A 7,726-nucleotide genomic window follows, 5' to 3' on the forward strand; every position below is an offset into this window, starting at 1 on the left:
AGGGCATACAAAAACTATCTAACAGCTCCCACTTGCACTTAGGTCCAATCTGGTACAAGCCAGAGTCCCATGCTTTCAACGTGTTTCTCAAACAGTTTCTGTGATAGTGGCTTCGTCAATGGGTCTGCTACATTTTTCGCTGATGCTACCTTCTGAATCAGGATGTCCCCTCTACCAACAATCTCCCATAGTACGTGGTACTTCCTCTCGATGTGCTTTGACTTCGAGTTGGTTCATGGCTCCTTAGCCTGAGCAATTGCTCCACTGTTGTCACACAACAACGGGATGGGTGATGTGCTGGATGGAACTACTCCCAACTCATTAACGAACTTCTTCATCCACATGGCTTCTTTGGCAGCCTAAATTGTGGCAATGTATTCGGCTTCGGTCGTGGAGTCTGCAGTGGACCCCTGTTTGCTGCTTTTCCAGCAAATAACACATGATCCTATCGTGAAAACATATCCAGATAGAGACTTTCTATTGTCTGGATCTGACTGTAAATCGGCATCAGTATACCCCTGGATCTGTAGTGAGCTACCATCGAATACTAGACAAAACTCTTTTGTCCTTCAATGGTACTTAAGAATGTTTTTCACAACAGTCTAGTGCTCCTGCCCTAGGTTGGCTTGGAATCTGCTTACCACACTCACTGCCTAAGCAATGTCAGGACGAATGCACAGCATGGCATACATGATGCTCCCTACGACTGAGGCATAGGGAACGTCCTTCATGCCCTCAATCTCCTCAGAGGCCTTGGGAGACATCTTCTTGGAGAGAGTGACTCCGTGCTTGAAAGGAACATTTCCTTTCTTGGAGTTTTCCATGCTGTATCTCTTGACTATTTTGTCAATGTAAGCAGATTGGGATAATCCTATTTTCTGCTTCGATCTATCTCTATAGAGTCGAAGACCCAGTATATAGGAGGCTTCTCCAAGATCTTTCATGGAGAATTGCTGTGAAAACCATACTTTCACCGTAGTTAACATTCCTACACCATTCCTAATGAGTAGAATGTCATCTACATACAGAACCAAGAAAGTAACCTTATCCTCACTGGTCTTCTTGTAAACACAGGACTTATCCGGATTCTGCTTGAAGTTAAACGATTTGACAGCAGAGTCAAAATGGATGTTCCAACTCCTAGAAGCATGCTTAAGTCCATAAATTGATCTATTAAGTTTACAAACCATGTGTTCCTGACCTGCAGCAATGAAGCCTTACTACTGCTACATATAGATATCTTCAGTAAGATCTCCATTCGGGAATGTAGTTTTGAAATCCATTTGCCAAATCTCATAATCATGGTATGCTGCTACAGCTAGCTGGATCCTAATGGACTTAAGCATGGCCACAGGCAAAACGGTTTCCTCATAATCAATACCCATTTTCTGAGTGTACCCTTTCGCCACCAGACGAGCTTTGAAGGTCTCAACCCTACCATCGGGGCCCTTCTTTCACTTGTAAATCCACTTGCAACCAATTGCTTTTACCCCAGAGGGCAGATCTACTAGAGTCCAGACTCCATTGGTCTCCATTGAGTCCATCTCTTCTCTCATGGCCTTTACCCACTTTTGGGAATCTATGTCCAACATAGCTTCCGCGTAAGTCACGGGATCCTCCTCACTATTCAAGGTTTCCACCAGGTAACTATCTTGGTCATAACCATAACGGACTGGTGGCCTGGATACCCGAGTGGATCTTCTAGGTTGGTCTCTACCTAGAACTTGTGGGACATCTCCCACTGCTCCTAAGCTCTCCTCATCAAGAACAACTTCCTGACGATGGGTGTCCAAGATGTAATCGGTTTCCAAGAATTGCTTATTTCGACTGCAGAACACTTCCTGCCCACTTGGGTCATAGAATAGGTAACCTACAGAGCCTTTTGGGTAGCCTACAAATAGGCAATGGCTAGTCTTGGATTCCAACTTGTCTGCACTCGTTCTTTTAACGTGTGCTGGACAACCCCAAATCTTCAAGTGTCTGACACTTGGTTTCTTTCCGGTCCAAAGTAAATATGGAGTATTCGGAACCAATTTGGTTGGAACCCGATTCAGCATGTAAGTCGCAGTCTCTAATGCGTAACCCCAAAAGGATGTGGGTAACTCTGAGTGTATGAGAAGCGACCGGACCATATCCAATAAGGTCCTATTCCTCCTCTCTAAAACACCGTTAAGTTGTGGTGTAGTAGGAGGAGCTAATTGTGATACTATCCCATTGTTGTAGTCCCTGAATTCATCAGAGAGATACTCGTCACCTCGATCTGATCGAAGGGCTTTAATTTCTCTCCCTAACTGTTTCTCGACCTCTTGTTTGAACTCTTTGAACTTTGCAAAGGATTCAGATTTATGTCTCATTAGGTACACGTAACCATATCGTGAGAAATCATCGGTAAAGGTGATGAAATACATGTGTTGATTGCGTGTCCTAATACTCAGGGGACCACATACATTAGTATGTATAAGGTCAAGTGTGCCTTTACATCTTTCAGGCTTACCGTTAAATGGTCGTTTTGTCATCTTACCTTGTAGGCAAGGCTCACAGGTGGGAAGATCTTCTATAGTTAGAAAAATCCAAAGGACCATCATTTACCATTCTTGTGATTCGGTCAACACCGATATGGCCAAGTCGGTAATGCCATAGGCACGTGGGATTAACTGTATCACGGACTCTTTTCTTGGGGATTTCAACCGACGTAGTTTCGGTTATGTTAGTTTCTAGAGAAGGATGTAGAACATAGAGACCGTTCTCTAGTTCCCCATATGCGATTAATCTGTTGTTTCTTTTAATAGTAATCGTATTACTAAAGAAGACAGAATAACCATTCGCACACAGTTTTGAGACAGAAATCAAATTTCTTCTTAAATTTTGTACATAAAGGCAATCTTTCAGTACAATTGTTCATTCTCTAAAAATTAACTCCACGGTTCCTATGGCCGTGGCTACAACACTTGCAGAAGTCCCCAAGTAGAGCGTAACTTCTCCTTCACTCAACCTTCTGATTACCTTGAACCCATGCAGTGAGTTACACGCATGAGTTGAAGCCCTGGAGTCAATACACTAGGATGCAGAAGCTACCAATAAATTGGTTTCTATAACACAAGATTCGAAATTACCTTTCTTGGATTCCAAGTAGGCAGGACAGTTCCTTTTCCAGTGGCCGGTCTTTTTGCAGAAGTGACAGGCATCTGATGCTTTATCTTTCTTTTGCTTCTTACCCTTAGTGGCTTTCTTCTAAGGTTTCTTTGTCTTCCTCTTTCTCTTGCCTATCTTGCTAGCTTCAACAAGCATAGCTATAGGCTCATCCTTTTTAATCAGTTCTTCTGCTCGTTGTAGCATATTGCTGAGCTCTTGTAAAGCTGACATTCAGCTTGTTCATGTTATAATTTATGATGAACGGATTAAAGGAAAGAGGTAAAGAATTAAGATTGTCATCTATCTGGGTTACAAGGTCTAGCCCGGATCCAAGAGCTTCATGCTCATTGATGGAGCCCATCCTCCGAAGACAATGGTCATGAACTTGTTGCCCTTTGGACATTTGAGCGGTCATGAACTATTTCAAGACCTTTTGTTGAGTAGAACGATTCTGCTCTTCATACATTGTCTTGAGACTGTCCAATAGTAATCTCAATAGTAATCAGATTTATGAAAATTAATTTTAGAATAATCGCCCATCAACTGGAAGCAAATTTTCCAGAAAAACATCATATCTGCGCAAATCGGGTAGAACACTTTCTGCCCATTTGCGCAAGTTCATATTTGATCCAATTCGGTTCAAGACTTGAAGAGATCCATCGTATGGATGCCCAAATCGTGCGGAATAAGGTGGGCGAATTTCAAAAAATTTCTCTCCCCTCAACTAGGAATCGCATTCCCTATTTTGGAAAAATCATATTTTTCAAGGATCAATCTTGAACCATAAATTGAACCAGATCTAAACAAAAGCAGTAGGAGAGGATTATACCTGATATAGAGAAATAATATCTCCTAACGAAGGTGTTCATGCCCAAGGAAGGATCCAAAGACTGCTCCCACTGAAGATGGCGCAGTGTAGGATGGAGCAGAATCAACAGTGTTCTCTCCAAGAACCTAATCCTTCGCAAGAAGTAGTAGGATGGCACGTGAGCACAGCTTCCTATCAGTCCCTTCACAAGGAACTGATGTCAAGATCAAATCTTGATTTCTCCCACTGAACTGGAGGTCGAACTGGCAGGTGAGGCGGCAATAGGAAGGAGGCGACAAGAAAGAATTTGGCAAGGTTGCTTAATTCTTCCCTCTGTGATTTCAGCTCTGAAGAGGATGTGAATATATTTCTTCTAAAGGCTGCTGCCCTCTCCTTCTTTTATAACCTTAAAGGGATCAGCTCCTAATCCCATTAGGAGTTGCTGATCCAAATCATATTTGGATCAGACTTCCCTTTAAGTGATAAGGGTAAGCCCTTATCTTATCTGCAGATTGGATCAGCCTTTTTCTAATCTTATTAGGAGGTTTCTAGATCTGAATCACATTTAGATCTAGACTCTCTGAGTAGATAGGGTTAAGACCCAATCCTATCTGCTAATCCAATCTCAGAATTCGCCCCTTATTTAACTAATTAAATTAGCCCAGTTCGAAATGGGCTTTAGGCTCATTAAGGTTATGTGCTCACTTAGCCTTCCAAATTGCTGCCCAATTGGGCTTCCTTGTATGGCCTGGGACCCAAACATTGATCCACACATCAACCACATGGGTTCGGCCCAGCCTTTGTTACAAGGCCTGGCCGAATACACTGTTATGGACAGTTCACCCCCTGAAACCCATCATATGGGCTCTATGGGCCCAACACTTACCCTAAGTGGTCCCTGGGTCAAACCACCTTGTAACACCCAGGGACTGTGGGCAGATGCAAGATTAGTCCATCAGGTATTACCCTCAATGGTCTTACACTTAACCTCCTAGCCCATAATGATCAAACACTGCCCGACAAGAGAGGACCTCTCCCTTGGCTGCAAGGAACAGTGTTGCACTCTCTTCTTATATGGATCCCGGGAATTAAAAACTTTTGCAAACATTTTAGAAACTGTAATATATATACTTTTATATCTCATATAAAAAATATTTTGCGAAAGAAATCTCAACGATTGAAATCGGCTGCCGGCAGTCTTGGTTTTCATTAGAGAGAGTGCATCCCCAATCATTACCTTTGTCCGACAAAGGGGCTGATTCTATCACTATGATCACCCACTCAGATGAATTCTCAAACTGTCCCAACATACCCAGATTTTGACCCCCGCTAAGGATCTCACTGATTGGTACATCAAAGACAACCCAATCTGCAACCTAGTGCATTATCATAATTGAGTCTAGGGGTCAGGTGTAACTTTCCAGTTTTGCCCATTAATCTCAAAGGTCCAGGGCAATACTGGAAACCTGGTCCGGTTCAAAGATTCAATTAATCCTACACTGCATGTGCCTTGGGTCTCACCCTGGCAGCTGAGACAGGCCACCCCAACCGGCTTGGTGGCACATCAGTGTCAGCCTTATCAGGATAGGTCTCCCCAGACCAACCCACTGGCTGTGAACATTCTAAACTAACACGAGTCTCATTAAGTGTCCAGTTTAAGGGTATTGCACAGAAACACACCACAGGAACAGGAATCAAATATGTACTCGATTCATTTACAATAAATTCATAATGTACATCATTCTGATTGAAGTTAAGGGCATACAAAAACTGTCTAACAGTTAACTATTCACTTAATAAAGTGTAAGAATAAACATGCACCAAACAAAGTATAGGTACATAGTGTTCAATAAGACCCTTAGAGAACATCAAATACTAAATTGATACCACATGGTTGCATGCAAACAGGCAAATAACCAACTTCCCCACTGCGATGAACCCACAATGCACCCTAGAACTGCGATGAACCTACATCACGCATCGCAGAAACGCGATAAACCCACGGTTCACCGCATGCCCTCAGTGTGCCTAATCATAGCCCGAGCAAAAGGAAACCATGGCCAAACCCGTGACAAGGTCTCACACCAGTTCGGACTTGCAATAAACTTACAGCCTATTAAAGAACCGCGCCAAGACGATACCTACGCGTGTGACTCCAAAGGGACAAACATGGCAAGGTGCCACGTGTGACTAACAAGATATCACACGTGTGAGTAATGTTAGACAATTTTTGTATGCCCTTAGCTTCAATCCGATTTGATGTACTTTTGTTATTTAGTGGAAATAAATAAAGCACCTGTTTGATTCATGTTGTTTGGTTTAATTCTATGTAAGACCATAAAATTGGACACTTATAGAGACTCGTGTTAGTTTTAAAGATTCACAGCCGTTGGAAAAATTTGGGGAGATTTATCCTGCCAAGGCTGACACTGGTGTGCCACCAAGTGTTGGAATGGCCTGTCTCAGCCACCAGGGTAGGACCCGAGGCACATGCAGTGTGCCTTGGACCTTGGAGACAGATGGGCAAAACTGGAAAGTTACACCTGACCCCTAGACTCGATTATGACATTTCACTAGGTGTCGGATCGGGCTGTCTTTAATATGCCAATCAGTGAGATCCTTAGATGGGGATCAAAACCTGGGTATGTTGGGACAGTCTGAGAATTCATCTGAGTGGGTGATCATAGTGACAGGATCAGCTCCTTTGTCGGACAAAGGGTAATGATTGGGAATGCACTCTCCCTGATGGAAACCAAACTGCCGGCAGTTGATTTCAATCATTGGAATTTTGTTTTGCAAAATTAATATATTTATATATATATATGTACGGTTTCAAATTGTTTGCAAATGGTTTTAATTCCCAGGATCCATGTGAGAGGAGAGTGTGGCACTATTCCTTGCAGCCAAGGGAGAGGTCCTCTCTTGTCGGGCAGTGCTTGATCATTAAGGACTGAGAGGTTAAGTGTAAGATCAGGGATCACTTAATGTCGGGCAGTCCTTGCAGCCTGGGTTTTTATAAGATGGCTTGGCCCAGGGATCACTTAATGTAAGTGTTGGGCCCATAGGGTCCATGTGATGGGCTCAGGGGTTTACTGTGTCTTTCAGTGAATTTGGCTGGGCCTTGTATTAAAGGCTGGGCCAAACCCATGTGGCTGGTGTGTAAATCAATGCTTGGGTCCCATGCCATACAAAGAAGCCCAACTGGGCAGCAGATTGGAAAGTAATTAAACACTGAACACTTAATGGGCCAAAAGCCCATTTCGAGGTGGGCTGATATGATCACCCATCTATGGGGCGAATCTGAGATTAATGTTAGTAAAAGGATTGGGCCTTTAACCCTATCCACTCTTGGAGACCAAATTCAAATTAGATTTGAATCTGGTAACCTCCTGATAAGATCAGAAGTAAACTAACTTAATCTGCAGATAGGATTAAGATAATCCCCTATCCAAATACAGATTTGGATTGGGATAACTCCTAATTAGGAGGTTTCTTAATCAAGAAGAAAAGAGGAGAAAAACAAGGGGAAATACATCAGAATTCGAACTAGGGTTTTGGTGAAAGAGAACTCCCTGTGAATTGAGATCAGATCTCATTCATACACCAGAGAGAGAAGAAAAGCAGTTCAGCTTTTTCGCCCTTGGAGATCTCCTCCTGCCGCCGCCATCTACCTCTGCAAGATTCGATCTTTACAGAAATAGGAAGTCAAGAAACCTGTTCTTGACATCAGTCTTACAGGAAAGACTGAAAAAGACTCAGTGTTTAGTGTTTCCAGAGGGTTCTTGC

The sequence above is a fragment of the Nelumbo nucifera genome, chromosome 4 (assembly GCF_055504915.1).
Source record: "Nelumbo nucifera cultivar China Antique chromosome 4, China Antique-T2T, whole genome shotgun sequence".
Lineage (NCBI taxonomy): Eukaryota > Viridiplantae > Streptophyta > Magnoliopsida > Proteales > Nelumbonaceae > Nelumbo > Nelumbo nucifera.